Source organism: Brassica napus, unplaced genomic scaffold, assembly GCF_020379485.1.
Source record: "Brassica napus cultivar Da-Ae unplaced genomic scaffold, Da-Ae ScsIHWf_2404;HRSCAF=3108, whole genome shotgun sequence".
Lineage (NCBI taxonomy): Eukaryota > Viridiplantae > Streptophyta > Magnoliopsida > Brassicales > Brassicaceae > Brassica > Brassica napus.
In genome coordinates, this window is record NW_026015751.1 from 1 (window position 1) to 20,232 (window position 20,232).

A 20,232-nucleotide genomic window follows, 5' to 3' on the forward strand; every position below is an offset into this window, starting at 1 on the left:
TGCATGGATACTATGGTATATTGGAGGGAAGAAATAATAAAAGTTTTTAGTAATATGGATGTTGATCCGTTGGATACCCTACACTGGCTGAAGCGAATCAAAACTTGGGCTGAGGCTCAAATTTTGAATTGGTAACAAGAGGATCCAACCGGTAGGGGCAATGATTCTTTCTTCCGTCAATCCCAGGAAGATGGTGTTTTACCTATGGTTCCTGGACAGAAAATGATATTTTTTCTGGCCAAGGATGGTATAGTACTCTAGAGGGATTTGCGGTTTGATGGGTGCAAGGAATGTTCTGGCGTCACTTTCTCCCCTTCATGCAGAAATGGAAGCCTTGTTTGATGGGCAATGGAATGTATGAAAAACTTACGACAATTTCAGGTTACGTTTGCAACGATTGTTCTCATTGGTGAAGATGGTTTCAACACCAGAGGATGGCCAGCATTTGCAAGTTATTTGGAGGATATAAACAGCTTGAAAGAGAGTTTTTCCCACGCAGAGATTATCTATGTACCAAGAACGCATACAAGAAGGCGGATAGCTTAGCCCGTAGCGCTAGGAAGGAAACGTCTTTGTAGTTCACATGGATCAAGATCTCCCAGTTTGGTTCACAGAGTCTATATGAGTCTGTAAGTTGATGACAAAAAAAAAAAAAAAAAAAAAAAAACATTAATTGTATTTAAAAAAAAATGAAAAAAGGTTGGTTTAATATACTTGCCAAAAGGGGAAATTTATTAAAAAAAAGGGATCTAAACATTTAATTTCCCTAACTCCCTGTAACCCTAACATCGATCTCTCCGCCTCTCTCTTTCACGGCGAACAAGATGGCGATTGTGTCTTCTCCGTTGTGTTTTCTCCGGTGAAATCAACGACGAGTGCAGCCACCAGTGGACCTAGCTTTCTTTTCTCCTACATACCGAAGGTAAACACCAAAGTTCTCCATCCAATTTTAGTCATAAAGTTTGTTCATTTCTCCTTCTTGTTCTAATACTTTTCTCTGGATCTCTCTCTCTGACAAACGCAAAGGAGATTTGAGAGCTTCTCTCTCCACCTCTCCGTCTCTCCGCTTCTCTCCGCCTCTCTCTTCTCGCCGCCTCTCCCCTTCTCTCCGCCTCTCCGCCTCTCTCGCTCTCCGCTCTCTCTGCATCTCCGCTCTCTCTCCGCCTCTCTCGCTTCTCTCCACCTCTCTGCCACTCTCTTTCTCTGAAATCGCGTTGAGCTAAGGTATTATGTCCGAAATTTCTTTCTTCTTCATTTCATGTTCCTCGATCCGGTTATTGTTTGATGTGTGTATGTGTTTTGAATTGATTTCGTTTGATATGGTTGGTTAATTGATTTCATTTCTAAACAAAAGATATATAGTCTTTGTGTTTTGAATTTGTTTGTTCTTGTGTTTGTCTCTGTGTTTCTCTGCAAAGTTTGTTTCTTTGACTTGAAACAATATGTTCTGTAAACTGAGGAAGAAGAGCTTACCTGATTTGTGAATTGTCTTAGTTTGCTTACTAATTATATGAACCGATTATGTTTTTGACTTATGGTTTTTGTTCATTTCATGATTCGTTTCACTAAAATCATTTTTTTGTCTTTTGTAGATATGGAATTAGTGCTACCTAAGCGACTGTATGCAGAGGTTTGGAACCTCAGGTCAAGAAGATCAACAATAGCTGCCGCATGGAACTTATCAGGATCTGAAGAAAGCCATGTCTGCAGAGTACAATGATGTGAAGATAGATCCTGTTTTCAAAAACATTTTATGGCTATTGCGGATAACAAGCTCGGGTTTTCAGGGAAATGGTGGATAGTTTCTTGTGGCAAGCAGCTAATTACCTCGAAGATGCATGAGAAGTGGTTTGTCTTGCGAGGACGCCTCTCCGGTTTTCGCTTCAGGAGTACCATGCTATGACAGGCCTCAAAGTTTCTCGGAAAAAAGCAGCAGTGACGTAGTAACATGGAAAATGACGGGGGATTCAGAGTAACCTACTAAGGACTGGTGATACGATCACCTTGAAGTTGATCCGAAAGGTGCATCTAAAAGAAGTTGACAAGTGGACTCGGATTGATAGGATGAGGTTAATCTACCTGTGTGTGATAATGGGTGTGTTGATGGGGAGAGATGAGAAGGTGAACATCCCTAATATGTACATCAAGTTGGTGATGGATCTTGACAAGCTCCGGAAGTTCCATTGGGATCTTCATTCGTATGACTTCCTGCTAAGTTCCATTGAGAAGGCTAGGAAGAAGTTGGGTAAGAAGGACAACTAAATTTTTGAGGGTTTCTCATATGCTCTCCAGATTTGGATTATGGAAGCAATTCCTGATTTTGGAGAAATATGTGGGAGACAAGTCTCTGGTAGCTTCGTCGGTCCAAGGTGTGCAATTGGAAAGGAGTTGCAACGTTTATTATGAAGACATCATTGAGCTTGAGGACTCCTTAACTAAAAGGTAACTATCTCACATTGTTTTATTATATATATATGGTTGTTGTATATAATTTGTATAGCTTTTAATGTTTTAACTGTTTTATAGGGTGACTTGTTCTCGGTTATTTCAGTGACTGGTAATGGTGATATGTTTCTGCATGTTGAGTATACAAGGAAGGGTGAGATGGAAGATGAACGAGTGGACCTTCTTCTAAAAAGGATCAGACAGAAGTTTGATTGGAGTAACACATAATGGCCAGTTTTTGAGCCTGGAGAGACTGAAATGGAGGAAGCCGACAGCCAGGATAGAAGGTCAGAAGCTGATAAGACTGTGGTTGATACTGATGTTTTAGCAGACGAGGAGACCTCTTCGGTCACAGTTTGCAGAAAAGGCAAGAGAAAGGTTCTTGATGAAGGAGCAGAGACAAGAAAGAAGAAGTTGTTGTATAAACGATCTGCAGAAAAAAAAAATCTTACTTTTGGTCCTGAAACTAAAAGTTTCATTGAGGGTCTCATACAGACATCTGTCACTTCCTTGGGGGATATGCTCAGTACACAAATGGCTAATATGGAGAGGATGTTTAAAGAGAGGATGGGGAAGATGGAGATTGAGGTTTCACAGCTCAGGGACGCAATCATTTGACTGGTGAAGGAAGCTATCCTAGCAAAAAGGCAGCTGAAGAAGCTCACTAAACATCAAAGCCATGCAAGCTCCAACTAAGGGATAGCCAATCAAGCTCCACCTAAGAGCAAAGCCAATCAAGATCCACCTAAGAGCAAGGCGCTCAAGCTCCACCTAAGCGCAAAGGTGATCAACCTACACCAACAAAAAAGGTACTACCTAAGAAAAGTGTAGAACTTGATGAACTTGGAACTAGGATGCTTGAGTTAGGGTGCTGGAGCTAGTCTTTTGGAGCTAGGTTGTACTTGGAACTTCATTTTCACTATGTATATTATGTAACAATTTAGTACTTTGTAATATGGAATGAGAAACTTTGTGTAATAGTTTCTAATGGGTAATATTTTGAATGTTTGTGTATGAAATCTATGAATGTACTGCTTTGTTTGTGTTATGAATGTAATGCTTTGTTTGTGTTATGAATAAATGTCTTCTTATATGCATTGTTTTTGGTTTTAATGAATAGGATGGGAAAAAAATTGCTACAGAAACTAATGATTTTGATTTTGGATTGAGTACACAAGACTTGAGGGACCTGTCCCAAGATAAAGTTGAGACCTCAAGAAAATTGAATAGGACAGTTCTATTAGCAATCTCAGTGTTCTGTTCTTACAATCCACCTTTCTTATCGAAAAAACGAACGCACTGTGCATCAGCTGCAGAAAAACTCGGACATCAGCTATTGTCAAGCAAACTCAAACTCAAACTCAATTGACTTCGAAAGCATAGCTGAACAAAACATAACTAATACAGAACAAAAAAAACAGGGAGATAGAGAAGAGAGGGGAAAATAATGCCAATGTATAACAATAAAACTGAGAAAATAACCAAACGAAAATTATCCAAAGTATAACAATCAAAATGAAAACAAAGTTGATAGTTTTAGAGAAGAAAAACCATACGAGACAATGTAATACTGCACTTCAAACACCACAACTTGCATACTTCAACAACAGACCAACTTGTAACACAAAGAACATACATGAAACACAATTAAATCGAGCTTGAAAACACATTAAACGAACTGGCTATATAATGACCCTTACCATATGTGACTGGCTATATTGGTATTTTACAAGTTGCTCTGTTGTGCCCACTAATACCACATCTACTACACTTGCGATGCTGCCTCTTTTGTGATGTTTGCGATGACCGAATTTTATCTTCAACAGTTTCGTATCTGCGTTTTCTATTCCTTCCAACTGATCTTCTTGTGTCTGGTGGTAGCACATTGACTTCGACAACATCTTCTGGTATGGACCAAGCATCCTCAGGAACAGCAATAGGATTTATGCTTTCATGATAAGCTTATCGCCAAGCTTCTGTAGTGTACATCAAATCAGTCAATGTGTGTGGCTGTCTGCCAACATGAAAACCAGTTTTAATTGCGTGCCGACAAGGTATCTTCATCAGGTTGTATTTCCCACATGAGCAAGTCCGTCTATCCAAATCAACTAAGCAGTCAATTTTATCACCTCTAACAAGCAATCGACCATCGCTAACAGGGTAAACTACAAATGTTTTGCTTTTCTCGGTTCTCCTTTCATCTTTTTCTCCACATCTTTGGGGAGAGGATGTTTACGCAGCAATATCTTTTTCTTACGGTTATAAAACCACCACCGAGTCAACATTTCCATGATACTATCCAACAAGGGAATGATTGGATACTTTCTCGGTGAACGCAAAGCAGAGTTGATGGATTCGGCAGGGTGGTTGTCCTTATGTCATATCTATATCCAGAGAATTAACATCTAGCCCATTTTTGTACATCAGCATCCCTTTGGTATTTTCCAATTGTCAGACTGATATTACACACATTAGCAATGTCTTTTCAAACTCAGCAATTCTATAAACCTTGGACGCCTTTGCAACCATCCCAACAAGTCATTTCCCATGGTAATATGTTACCACATTATTCAACAAATGATGAATGAAAATACCATGTTTAGCTGTTGGATACACAGTCTCAAGCGCCTTAGCAATGGCCGCATTTATGTCTGAAATAAAAGCCAAATGATGATCATCAGCAATGACTTTCAACCCAAAACAATTATGTGTTTGTGTAAATGGGTTTTTATTAATTGTTTATATTTTTAATAATTTTTTTGATTCCTAAACTATTATTTCATTAATTTTAACATATGAAAATGGTAAAAATGAGAAATGGTAAAAAATGGATTATACCATAGGGACAACTATGTTGTTTTTTTGTTCTGTTTTGGCATTTTTTCCTAAAATCAAAGCAATCAAGCTTTATTAATAAAAACTAAAGCTAGAGACCAAAATCTTTGAAAAGAAATATAATGGCTCTAGAAATCAATTTTTCTACAGCTTTAGGTTTAGTGCTTTTAAAACTTTGAAGTAAACCTACAACAATAAAATTTAAAGCTAAAGCCACAAAATCTACAGCTTAAATCTTAAAGCAAAAAATTCAAAGCTACAGCCTCTACCAATCAGCCCCAATATACACAACTAGGTGGTGACATGCGCCCTACGCGGAGTAAATAGACAAAAAAGATTATAAATATTAATCAATAAATATTAAAATTTAAAAGCTATAGTCACATATCATACATGTTATAGAATAAAAGATGTAAAGTTTGATAAAAAGAATAGTGAAAAAACACAATTTGGTTTTAGAAATTTAGTGAAATATCTGGGGACCAACAATCTAGTTATGGACAACAAACAATAATAATAATCTTATTTATACATTTGATTTGTTATATTTGTATTAAATTTTAATTGTTTCCGAGATACGTCAAATTGTAGACAAAACGAATATTCCATCACAGAAAATTAGTCCTAATAGTCGCTATCTTTTAGTTTATAATTTAAAAAATTTGGAAAGTATTACAATCAAGGAATTAACAAATAGGAAACAATATTAAATATGAGAATCAAATATTATATATTGAATAACAACTCCCTGTCACCATTTATATTGATTGTTTAAACACAAAGTCTTGGTGCTTAAGTTAAGGGATTGCGACAATATAATTAAATATCGTACAATCAGTCAAGAGATCGACCCTATTAGCTAATTAGACTTGGCTTTGAATTATAAGAAACATAAACTAACGGTTTAACAATCAACATATGCAGTAGTGGATAGTAACAAAACTCTTCGTTAACAATTTTTTTATTGCATTCATCAAAAACTACTGATCGTCTCTTCAAAACAAAATGTTTGACTTACTATATAACAAAACCAACTTCAAATTTTTTTTTTAATAATAACAAAATACGAAGAAAATATATTTTTTTCAATACTGATTCATCAAAACCATTGAATTTTTTTTTGAAACAAATCAAATTAATTTCCAATAAACAATCCAATTCACCCTAACCGAGAACTCTCATATTAACCCGACTAGTTTGACTGGGCAAATTAATAAGACATATATTTTTAACCTTTCTGTTATTATTTTGTTTAAACGTCTGAACTCAATTAAGAAGGAATAACCAATGTTTGTACGGAAACAATGAGATAAGAGAAAACGGAAACAAGGCTAAAGCGCAAAAACCAACAGAATGATCTTAAGGGAAAGATTTAGCAAACGTTGGAGATGGCTTCTCTTCTTGAATCCTGTTGTGGAGCCAGGCTGGGCCTCCAAGGGCAAGGTAAGAGTGGAACCTTCCATCCTGAGTTACACTTCTTGCAATGTCTCGTGCAATGGAATTTGAAAATGTTGATTCCTGTTCAAAATCACCGACTCAAAAACAGAGCGCACATCCTTGATCTTGTCGAGTAAATGACGATATCTTGGCCATGTTATAGCGTTAGAGATCGATTTATGGGCATCATGGGAGTCGATTCCCAAAACCACGTCTCTAAAACCCATATCATGTATACTATGAAGCGCCCAGCTGATACATTTAAGCTCTGCAGATAATCTATTCCCAGAGGGAGTGAAAGCATCTCTTGAGTGGAACAGAACATTACCCTGGTGGTCTCTCAGAATCCATGCAGTGCCTATCATAGCAGTCGCATTCCTCCAACGTGCATTCACGGTGCATTTGATCAGATTGAAATTAGGAGGCTGCCAAGAATTCGAGGTCCTCAATGTTGATGTTACAGGCTCAGCTGATGGAGCTCTCTTGTTTACAGAGAACCGGAGCTTTGCTTCCTCTAACGCTTGGCTTCTCAATGTTTCAACCGATGTTTGAATCTCTGCATATAAAATAGAGTTGTGATTCTTCCATATAATCCAGAGTAACCAGGGATCGCATTTCTGCGACTTTCCTCCATATTCATATCTGATATCATCTGCATGATCACTGAAAAGTTGTCTGTCAGATTGCGAGGTGGCGTAGAATCAACTGGGAAGTGTACTGTCTGTAACATTTCTTGAGCAGGATGACACTGAAACAGTACGTGGTTGATAGAAAAATATTTGATTTACTATATAATAAAACCATAGAAAATTTTCTTTTGAAACTAATCAAATTAATTTTCAATACAGTCTGGTTCACCCTAACTGAGAAACAATTATATTAACTCAACCGGTTTGACTGGTCAAACCGATAAGTTATATATTATTTACCTTTCTATTATTTACATGTGAACTTGTAAATGACTCAGACTTCACTTTCATATATAACACGTATATTATGACTGATTAATTTAGATATACATAGCAGAGCACATATATAGCTCATATATTATGTTGGTAATTAACAAAACATATATCTCCTATATATTAAAAGAGAAGCATTACACATTAGAAGCATGATATGTGTCATCATGAGAATGATTTTCAAGAGTCTTTAGAAAAGTAGGTTGGTCCATCTAAATATAAACTATAGTTTTTATTAAACTCATCACAAATAATTTATTAGTATTAAAAGTTATTTTTCATTTTTTCCTTAAATAAAGCTACGGAATTATCTAATGTTATTAAATTATATATGTGTAATTAATGATTTCCAATAACAAAAATTTGCTAACAATTTGTATACACTCAATCATTTTCGTTTAAATATTTGTTATTAAAATAAATTACACAATTGCATTAACCATATAATCAAAAATTAGATTTTTTCGTATATGTTGTATTTTGAATTTTTAAAAACGAGTATAAATTACTAAATTGTTAAAAGTCTCAAACAAATTTTTGTTATCAATGGTTTAAATTTTTTATTATAATAAGATATAAATAGTTATAAACCACATAAGTAAGAAGTCTTATTTAATAAGTGTTTATATTAATATATATATATCATTTAATTAAACTACATATCATATAAAATACGAACTATATATTGATATTTACATTTAGGCCTGGGCATTTCAGGTTTCGATTTGGTTCGGTTAGGGTATTTCGGGTAGGGGGTTAGATGATTCATTTATTACTTGACATATTTTTGGTTTGGTTCGGTTAGTCTCGAGTTCGGTTCGGATAGTAAAACTAGAAACCGGGAAATACCCGAAAAAAATCGGTTCTCATTTGGTTTCGGTTCCAGTTCGGGTAGTTAAGGTAAATATCGGTTATTTAGGGTAAAATATTAAAAACAATTAGGATGATTTAGATAAAAAATTAGATATATCAGATTACTTTGGATATTTTGGATAATAGTATCCGGATAGTTTTGGATTTCGGATATTTTTGGGCAGTTGAGATACTTTATAATAATTTAGTTATTTTCAAATATTTTTTGCTACTTTTAATAAATTTTTAAATTATAAATATATATTTAACTATGTTATGTATATATAACTATTAGTGTTATATACCCCGGTACCCGTTTGGTCCTCGGTTCGGTTACGGTTTGGTTTGAATGTAGAAATATAGGAGCAGTTCGGATATTTGAGGGTCTCGGTCCGGTTTTTTAGGTAATTTCAGTTCTGTTTTTTTTGTCCAGACCTATTTGCATTGAACAAATATTGAGAACTTAACTAATATTTTAATTTTTAAATTTGCATTCAATTAAAAATGATTAAAATTACTAAAACTATTAGAAAATCTCAAATTAATTTTTTTATTAATGGTTTAAATTTTTGTTATAAGATAACAATAATCATAAACCATATGATTAAAATTTCATCTAATAAACAGCTTTACTAAAATATATTTTATATATATGTTTATCATTTAAATTTAATTATATAATATAAAATGGATCAAATTGATTACCATAAAATGACCGTTAATAAACAAGAGTGATTGTTTGATTTATATCTGCAAGCCAATTTAAATTATATGCGTAATATTACTGATTTCTCAATATTTCAATATATATTTATTATTATTATTTCATAATATGTAGAAAATATAAAATAAATAATACCATTATAAATATAGTTTGTATATAAAATATTTATCCGGCACAAGGCGCGGGTCTTAACCTAGTTAGAAGTTAAGTACCAAGATAGAAGTCATATATGACTTAATGATATACATATATAATACGTAGAATATTCTATTATATAACCATACTAGGGCAAGTCCGCGCTTCGCGCGGGATTTTATATTTGTTAATTTAGTTGTGTTGATATTTTTTGTGTTAAAAATTTGGTTATACATTCTTTGTTACTCGTTATTTATGTGAAATATATGTTTATGTAAGATGTTAGAATATTAAATGTCAAATTTATTGTTAATTAACTTTCTATATAAATAGTTACGGTTGTATAAAAGGAGCAATGTAAATCATTGTTATTTAAGATATTAGGAGATTAAGTGCTAAAGTATACGATAGTTGTGATTATTTGAATGAAGCAATGTTATTTTGTTTCTTTTTTTCAAACTATTTTTTGAAAATATTTGTTTTAACTATTTCCTAAAACGAAATCTGTGATTTACTCTTTTTCTCGGCATAATTTTTAGTTATATATTTTTATTAAATTATTATTTTTGACAAAATTTTCACTCTTCTTAATTTATATTCTATATTCCAACTAATAATGTATTGTTTACTATTTTTTTTTTTTCAAACTGCTTTTTTAATTTTAATTATTTATTTAGTTTTTGGTTATATTTTTTTCAGATGAATTTTTTTTGATGAGATAATAATTTTTATTTTTATTTGCATAGGTTTGATAAAACATTAACGATAACATAGATCTTTTTTGTTCTTGTTAACTTGCTCTTTGTATTCCTACATTTTATGTGTTTTTGGATTATTTTATGTATTGACATTAACCTTATTTGATAATTAAATTTTTAATTAAATTCAAGTTATTTCTCTTTATCCATCAGATAGAAAACTTGGTGGGCTATTCGGTTTGATAGTAGTAGGCCTGGACGTTAGGTGGCCCGTTCAGTTTCGGTCCGGATGATTCGGATTTTGGATTTTCGGTGTTATGCTCATAAGTACCATTCGGTTTTTACTAATTATCGGATCAGGTTCGGTTCGGTTTTTTTTCCGGGTTTGTCGGATCGGATTTAACCAATGTTTAAAATCATACAAAATATATTTTAAAAAACCTCGAAAATTGACCAAAAAAATTTCAAAATATAGAAATTATTTACAATCTAATTAAAAATTAGTTAAGCTATCTAAATTAACTAAAAAAGTATTCAAAATAACAAATAAAACAATACTCTAAATTATCTAAATCACCTTATATATATATAAACATTAACATATTTAATTAATTTTGGATATCTTCAGATCCTAATTCAGATTTCGGTTTTGTGGTTTAATTTTATTTTAAACACAATTTTTTTTTTCATTTGTTTCTAATAGTAGCATATGACAGTTTTGTGTTTTAATTTTATTTTAAACACAATTCTATACTTTTTATTTAATCAACTCAAAATCTAATCTAAATAAGTAGTAAAATTACAAACACAATTCCATAGAAAACATTTCTGAGAATTAAATTCTACTAACATCTTCATGGGAAAGGAAAACAATTTATGGGAAAACAAAATTTATTTTTTTCTTTCTATGTCCATTCTTCAAATCTCAATTTGTACTTTCTAATATCTTCATCATTACCAAAAAAACTCCAAATTTTCTTCACCTGGTAGCTGAAACTATCTCCTTGTACACCTCAGATTCCTTTGTCTCTTATACTCATATTAGATTCTCTGTCAGAGACCGTATATGTGTAAAGCTAGCTTAACTTATACATACATTTGAAAAAGCGAGCTTAGCTAATACGTCCAAATCATCCTTTGCTCCTATTGTGAGAAGATTACTCATAAAAGAAAACTCTTTTTTTTTAATTAAAATTTATGAATCATAGCCTGAGGACACGAAACGTAATGAATTTATCATTGGTGTAAAAGTTTGAAAGTCATGATTTGTTCAAAAATGCTTAGTAAATAGAAAGAAAAAAAGAACAAATTAAATTGCAGATTTAAAGAACTCGGCTTCATAAGATGCTTAAGGACTTTACTCAGGATTAGCTCAGATCATACCAGTGTTGCCCGCTATATCAAGAGTAGTACTGCTTTGATTTCAAGCAATATCTCATGTCCTTGATATTGCTGATATTCACAAACAAGAAACATGTAACTACAAAATTCATGTAAGAATCTCAACTGTTTTAAGTGAAAGGTAAATGATGTTATTGTTCTCACCTCAGCGTGGAAAACACTCACGGCAACCCCGTTGAAACAGCTAATCACCGCTTAATGTTCACTGCAAATCCTTCCCTTAGTCTAACCTCAACCTGTGAATAACATAACGCAGACTAAATATCTTAACATAGAATCGAAAAATTTCCCATGAAGCTTTGTTTAAGACTTACTCTTGCTTGTTGGCCTTTAAAGCTTGGCAAAGATGAAGGACATAATTCTTCCTTTACACAGAAAGAAATAATATGAGGTGTAGGAGCTAATGGATGGAAGATTTGTGGAGTTGGAGGCAAAGATCCAGGTGGAGTTGACTCAAGTTTGTTGTTTACTTTGCTGATCTAAGCATATAAAGCCTATCATTTTGCTTCTTCCTCCTCCCCTTCACAGCCATCAGATTCTTAGCAGGCATTCCCTTCTTCTTACACTTTCCTCCTCCATTTTGAACACTCTTAGTCGCTTACTGCTCTCGTTCAACTCACCAGACTCATAATTCCACCCTGAAACCTAAATTCCAATCTCATCCATCTATCCATTATCGATCAGCTTCATCATTCATGAGCTCCCCGAGTACCCTGTCTTGTTTTTTTTTATCTACTACGATCTAAGTAATCAATATGAAGCAAGAAATATGATAATTCAATCCAATTTTCAAACAACTCACATTTCAAACAAAAAATTAATATGAAAATTCGGTAGAAACGTGTCAAGCTCAAGTATTTACCTAAGAAAGTTATCATTCCTGGCTTGTTCTCGTGGGAAACCCATCGGAATAAACTTCGCAAAGAATTACTGTAAGCAATTAAAATTAACACACTTAAGGACAACCTTAGGGAATTGTATATGAGCTTACCAGTTTATAGTGTTCAACAGCTTGCGGTGTAAAAGTTATTATCACAAATCGATGTATTTGTAAGCGTTGGACAACCTCTCTTTCTAGTGTAACCGAGACCTTTGAACTGGATACTGGAAATCAAAACAGCTTCGTCAGTCTCAATAATCTAGACTCAAGAAGCAATAAACGAAACCAAAATAATCTTACACTAACAAACAAAACCAAAATTTAATAAACCAAACGAAAATCATCTAAACTCATGCTTTCTATATAAAAAAAAAAACCAAGATCATCTAAACTCAAACTTATTTATAAATAATAACAATACCCAAATCATCTTACATCAACAAACAAAAAACCAAATCAATAAGCAAACCCAAAATCATTTAAACTCAAGCTCTTTTTTTCTCAAGCTTCCTAAAGCTGATGATGTTCACGGGATGAAAGCTGAATTTTTTATAGTTAGAGATTCACCGTCGTGTAGAGAGTGAGATTGCATTGAATGAGGAATCATGGTTCTAGTGGTCGAAGATTTAAGACGGTCGTTAATGATGATAAATGCATTTCGTAACGATTCAGAAAAGAAGAAGACGAAACGGAACGAACCGAGCTTGATCAAGAGATTCGCCGTGAAGTCGTCGAGAGAAACCTATTTTAGAAATTCAACCTGTTGAAAATCCATGGTTGGTTTCAAATAATGTATAAGAACACCGGCGTCGTCAGAGATCAAAGAGGAGTATGAACCCTAAAATTGGGTGTGAAACTGACAAAGACGATATAAGTGTTTCTAGCTTCTGGCTCAAAAGTCTGAGTTAAACAGAAAGCCCATTTAACTGTAGCCCACAAAATGTTAAACATATCTCGTAAATGAAAAGCATAGTTTTTGCAGAGTGGGACACGTGTCAGCGTCATGTTTCTCGACATTCCAGGCTGGATCCGACGTGGACGCACAGGAGTTGAAGCAAACATCTTTATATATATATTGATAGATATATAAGATCTTCTATTATAATGCATAGAATATACATATATAATATGTATTCTACAGTTATTCATATGTAAAGTTATAAACCAAACTTCTATTATATTTATGTATGTATCGTCATGTTTATATATTCATATACAAAGGGCCTTTCATAGTATAAAGTAAAATACATATATAGTTTTAGTGAGCAATGACATTACATCAATAGAGGTTTTAAAAAAAAATATGTAAGAAGGGCTCTCATGATGAACCTAAGTAATAATATTTTGTTAATTACACATGAGGGTAAAGATTACTTATTACTTTATTAGTAAAAATGCTCCTCAAATAATAAAAAGAGATTTTTTTTGTATGGGAATGGGACTCTAATAAATCAAGCAAGAGCAATGTTTTTATAACGGGATGGTCTTAACCGTCAATGGGATTCTTACAATATGATTTAAGCTTCCGGTAAGAACAATTTCACCAAACGTAAACTGGTTTAGGACTTCTGTGAACAACTCAATGTCAATTCTTCTCTGTGCCCGTATCGTAAACCAAGATGGGCGTATCGTACGATTGTACCATTGGGAGGTACAACTGAACCAAGATATCTCTCGGTTTTGTTGGAGACATTTTGGAAACTTCTTCTCACTACAAGTGGCCCTTTAAGAGCAGATATAGTCACTGATGGATGGTTAAGATTCGCAGGGTGGCTAAGCTTGGTGGTGCACCAGGCTCCGGTTGCGGATCGAACTGTGTCCGGGTTAATGTTTGGCAGTGAACACAAGAAACTGATGTAGTCTTCAAAACCTGGTCCAATATGCCGAACAGTATTATGAAAACAACCCCCAAGGTTTTAACTATCAATTTTCTCCGACATGATAAATAGAAATATTTACCTGTGGGTAAAACCAGCCCAGGATCTAAGGCTCTAGCGGGATTAACATGGCCAGCGCCATGATCAAAATGATTAGATGGAAACAGTTCACCGATTCCATAAGACTCCGCTGACATAACTTCGCCTGAACTGTCGTATCCTGTGGCCGTGGTGGAAATTGCCGAGGCAATCATGGCCGGGGTCCAAGAAGGATTAAGCTGCTTTATCAGTGCAGAGATCCCCGCTATATGAGGAGCCGCCATGCTCGTTCCGGACAATATTGCAAACCTCCGTCCTGCTCACGAAAAAAAATTAAGTGGTAAATTTGATAGGATACACAACACCAACATGAAGGGTGTAAAAGTAAAACCTGTGAAATTAGGATCAAAGGCACTAGTAAGGCTCCAGGCTCCCCATATTTGATGACCAGGTGCAAGAATATCTGGCTTAAGGACGTCCAAAGGATTCTGATTTGCATCTATAAAAGCCGGGCCCCTCGACGAGAATCTGCTCACAACCGGTGCTTCTCCAGCGAACACCGAGTTCCGGCCTTCGTTGATCCTGGCTCGTGCCCCAAATTGTGTTACTACCCTCCTCTGTCTCTGTAAGTTTTCTCTTCGTAGTACCTCATAATAAGCTAACATGAATAAATCTTAATATTTGTAGTGAAACTTCATGGAAACATGTTCATGCCAAGTCAAATGGTCCCTATGTGATCACTGAATTTTATTTCTACAATGTTGTACCCGTTAACTGTTATATACTAAAAATACATTTATATACTAATATAATATATAGTCAGCCATCCACACCCTACACACAAAGATCACAAATGGATGTTATATATTTGCTAAACTATATACTCTGACAAGTCAGTTACCTAAACTTATGTTTAATCCGATTAATTGGCCGAGTTTAAAACTATTTATGCCTACAATTTTTCATAGATATGTTACGCAGAGTTATTTTCCTATGGTAGCGCTCTGATCCAAATATATAACGAAATATTGTCATTTCTTCAGTTATTTGATGGAATTAGAGATAAAAGTTACCTGGGAATCTAATACTTTAGGGATTAGAATACCAGGTGAGGAAAATATCGTAGGTTCTGCAACATAGTCCCCGAAATTAGGGTTGGCCATGAGTATGAAACCCATGAAACCAGGGTCGTGGCGGTTTGGGTGATGGCTCGAATTGTCGAGATTTGATTGAAGAAGCCCTCCGAAAATGTACAAATCACAATACTTCCAAGAACCTTCGCCGGATCAAAGTTATCCGGTCGCTGACATTCTTCCACGTCTCCGGTTATGGTTCGTGGAACGGAGCCGTTGGTTCTAACTGCGTCTCTGGCTAAGACTAGCCTGTGTCGAAGGAAAGGAGCTCCGAGAGTTGGGCCTTTAATTTCAAAATGAAAAAAAAGTAATTATCCTTTTTGTTCCATCATAAAATATTAGAACTAGGTTAAACATAGATCCACTAGGTTCATTTAGTATTTTGTTATTTCATATTCCATATCTTAAAAAAAATAACAAGTATTTGTCAAATTATATTATGTTTTAAATAAATAAAAATAATACTAGTTATAATTTTTTTTTTAAATATTTATAACGCTGTCAGCAAAATATTAAACCTTAAACCGTAAATACTAAACTCTAAACCCTTGGATAAATCTTAAATCCTAAATCATAAACATTAAACACTAATTTTAAAAACATTAAACCCTTAATCCTAAACCCTCGGGTAAACTATACCAACCCTTGGGTAAACCATAAACCTTATGGTTTAGGGTTTACCCAAGCGTTTAGGATTTACCCAAAGGTTTAAGATTTACCCAAGAATTTAAGGTTTAACCAAGAGTTTAGTATTTAGGGTTTAAAGTTTAATGCTTTGCTGAAAGTGTTATAAATATTTTTAAAAATATTTTTTTTTGCAACTACTACTATTTTTTATTTATTTATTTTTAAAACCTAATATAATTAACTTGACAAACTATTATTATTATTTTTTTTTGAAAACAACATTTAGAACTATTGAACCGATTCAGCAAGCCAAACCGGTGGGATAGAATCAACATAAAGCATAGCTGAAGGAGAACTCCTCGCACCACGTGCAAGTTTGTCCGCCAATGTGTTTTGTGCAACTATTATTTTATTTCATTTTAAAAGATATAGAATATGAAATAACAATATATTATGGGTTGGTATATCTATAGGTTCACTCTATGAGGTGAAAAAAAAACTCTAGATCCAAATGTTATGAGTATGTAAGAACATATGGATTAGAAATTCAATAAAAATATGGTTATATTATAATTATGAATTAAATGTTGAAAATGACTTATCTCAGTAATGTTTTAGAAATCTTGCAAAAAATGGCATTTTACTATCAAATATATCAATTAATACCATAATGTATTTCTTATAAATTAAAAATGTATTCAAACAAAAAATATATATATGCAAACAGATAATCTCAAAAGGAAATAAATGAACGTGTGGTGTCAATAGTTTTGATAAAACTAATTTGTTGTCTTTAGTGTTGCAACTTAAGCATTTAATCAGAAAAGAATTAGCTTTGCCAAATAATTTTTTTGAATGAAGTTTTTTTCCTTGGATTTTATATATATGGAATGCAAGTAATTTTTATTTGAAGAAGTTAGTTAGATATATACCTGAAAGTCCGACGCCCTGAACGGTCTGGCCACCGTCGAGGATGAGAGAGGCCGGATAAGACCGGTCCGTACTTCCTGCGGCGACGCCGACGACCCACGGACTATAAGACAGCACGGAAGACGGAAAGGGACCATGATTCCCTGCTGCCTGCACCACAATGACTCCTGCTTTTCTAGCCAATAGCATCGCCAGGTCAAAAATCCCGAGTACTGTAGGCTTATCTACCGGTGGTTTGTCCGGTCCTACGGACAGTGTCAGCACATCTACACCATCTATTATTGCCTGTGACAAATTAAGTTCGAAAGTAAAGAAATTTGTTTAATGCTTTTAAGTAAAAAAGAAACAGTATTGTGTATCTTTTACTTGGTCGATGGCAGCAATTACATCAACAAGAGTTCCAATTGATGGGTAAACTGCCTTGTAAACGGCTATTCTGTCACTCGGAATAATAATATCATTTGTAAATAATTTCAAAAAGAAGTATTATTTAGTCAATTCATAAAAACTAACAGTATTTATAATGGTTTTATGACTTACCGTGCTCTTGGAGCCATTCCGCTGGCTCGGCCGTAGGAGAATCCCTCGACGATCACCGGAACTCCTGAATTTCCGGCCGCGATGGAGGCTACGTGACTAAAACCAAACCGTCCAAGTTAAAATCTCATATACATAATTTATTCATCACTTAATAAACATGATTTATTCATCACACATTATATGTATTATGTGTATTTCTTTTTGTCGGCAATACTAATGTATACATATTGTTTTCTTATAAATAATACTAATGTATATTGATAATCACATATTGCATATAGTTAAGAAAAACAGAATCATATATTTATAGTCGACCAAAGGGTAAGGACAAGACAATATTAGGAGAATAACAATAATAGAATCATGGTTATACCTTCCATGGCCGGACGCATCGAAAGGAGAGAGTATATCCAAGGAGCCGTTGAAAGCGACGGAAGCTCGAGCTCCAGCGGAAAAGAATCTTGCGGATGATTTTTCCCATTACAAGAACCGGCGGGGAAGAGAGGACCGGTCTCACAGTCGCCGGAGAAATTTAAACGTGAGAGATTCGTTGAGTAAGGGTTGGTGAGATCGTGTGCGGCAAAGCTAGGGTGAGTAGGGTTAATTCCTGTATCCACGAAACCGATTACGATGTCTTCTCCGGCAAGTCTGTCACCTTGGTTGGATATCTTAGGCCAGACTTGTCGAGGAAGTTCCAAGAAATCGGGAGTGTAAGTTGTCATTAGTTTCACTCCTTTGTCTTCTTCCACTGCCTTCACTCCTTTTGCCTTCTTCAGTTTCTGGGCCTGCATGATTAGTGTTTCCGGTTTAGCAAACCAAATTAGCCAAATGTTACAAGATTTATGTTACTGATTTAGTTGAAAAGATTTTCTGCAAAAGAGTTGTACAAAAAGAAAAAAATCAAACGTTGGTTCAAATTATTAGATATTAATGACGTTTTGTTTTCCATTTAAATTTGTAATACGTTCATAGTATATAAATAACATCATTGTTTGGCTCCCGAATTGCACTAAACCGGTCAACACTAAACCAAACCGGCAAAAGTAAATTTATTTTTCATTTTTGTGGGTAAGAGGACCTGAGAAGGAGTAGTACGGACTGCGAGAGCATTGATGATATTTTGAAGCTATAAAGTTTTGTATAACTTCCTTTTTCAAGTGTACTTCCAAGTATTTCTTCATGAGTCTCTTCTATCTTATTTGCTTCATATGCCATAGCTTTGCTGGTTTCCGTCATCAAATGTGATCAATCTCAACATATACAGTTATAAGATAATTCTCTCAAACTTCTTTTGGAAGAAACTAAATCGAATTTTGATTTTATTTATGTACTTTAGTTTGTAAATATGAATACTAAAGAACATGGAAGATGGGAAAATAGGTACTTATAGATGAATTAAACCAAGTAGATTCACAAATTGATCTGAACCTGTTGATGTTAGTTGCCGCATGAAAGGCCAATGGTTCACCTTCAACCAGAACAGAGTAAATCCTTGGTACATGATCATCATCGTTTCCGTCTTTTTCTTCTGCTCTGGATAATATTACACAAACAATTAATACAAGTACACATAATATGAGCCATATGAAACAATAGGCTCTTAGTTTTCTTGGATTGGTATCCATTAGATCTTTATTAAGATTCTCATTCTCCATTTGTGTAAGATACATTTATATATTTTCGAGGGTAATGAGAGTCATGTTCTTGGACGATACACAATATCAACGTGAACATTTTATATTAGAGGCTGTGTGCGTTAAAATCATTATCACTACCACTTTCCTATTTGGTAAGGTGTGAATCTTGCTTATAAGGAAGTTTCTTTAAAATAGTTTTGACCAAAATAGAGGGAAAAGAAGCCTTTTTGTTTTTTTGTCAAGAAAATTAAACCTTTTCCTTTGCTTTTAGTTTTTCCTTGAATAAATTAAAATTAGGCTTTTCGCATTAATCCTTGAGGAGGGGGATGGGGGTCATGTTTTTTTGTTTTGTTTTTTAAAAGTGGGGGTGGTGAAGTGGATGGTTTATGTTGACCCAATATTATGCTTCTTCATTAATGTTTATGACACCATGTCATATTTCGAGTTTTGGAAAATGCAACTTAGAATTTATTTTTTTAATACTGGTCAAATTAATTACTTGAGCATATCTCCTATATATTATTTGAGAAGTATTGCAACATTTTTTTTGTAACCACGTGTCATCACTAGAATGATTCTTAGAATCCTTAGAGAAATATGTTGGTACATCTAAATATATAATAAGTTTTTTTATTAAACCACAATAAATACATTATTAATGTGTTTCATTATTTCCTTAAATAAGATTACGGAATTGCCTAATGTGACTAAAGTATATATGACAATTAATGATTTTGAATAATAAAAATAAGTGTGTATTATAATTATATTTGTTTAATTTTAAGCTATTAAAATAAATTAAACAATCATAGTAACCATATAATAAAAATTAAAAAAATTATTCATATATTATATTTTGAATTTTAAAAAATGAGTATAAATTACTAAAACTGTTAAAAGTTTCACATTCAAATTTTGTGATCTATCATATAAAATTTTGTTATGACATGATACAAATAATTAAAAAAAATATAAGTTGAAAGTTTCATTTAATAAGTATCAAAAATAAAAGATATATAAATATATGTATCATTTTAAATTAAACTATATGTCATATGAAAATACATAAATATCTTAATT

The 20,232-nt window shown here is 33.7% G+C and overlaps 2 long non-coding RNA genes and 1 pseudogene across 2 annotated transcripts; all 3 read right to left on the bottom strand.

Annotated features, from left to right (window-relative positions):
* Positions 1 to 11,496: 11,496 nt before the first annotated feature.
* On the bottom strand, positions 11,497 to 12,216 carry LOC106409226. The gene is made up of 3 exons (XR_001281988.3): positions 11,804 to 12,216; positions 11,634 to 11,725; positions 11,497 to 11,540 (listed from the first exon to the last, which is right to left on the bottom strand). It is a non-coding gene; the product is annotated as an uncharacterized LOC106409226 (long non-coding RNA).
* Positions 12,217 to 12,246: 30 nt separating this feature from the next.
* LOC125600842 lies at positions 12,247 to 13,254 on the bottom strand. Its single transcript, XR_007333941.1, has 3 exons — positions 12,937 to 13,254; positions 12,481 to 12,593; positions 12,247 to 12,404 (listed from the first exon to the last, which is right to left on the bottom strand). It is a non-coding gene; the product is annotated as an uncharacterized LOC125600842 (long non-coding RNA).
* Positions 13,255 to 13,739: 485 nt separating this feature from the next.
* LOC125600841 lies at positions 13,740 to 19,208 on the bottom strand (annotated as a pseudogene).
* Between the last annotated feature and the right edge of the window lie 1,024 nt (positions 19,209 to 20,232).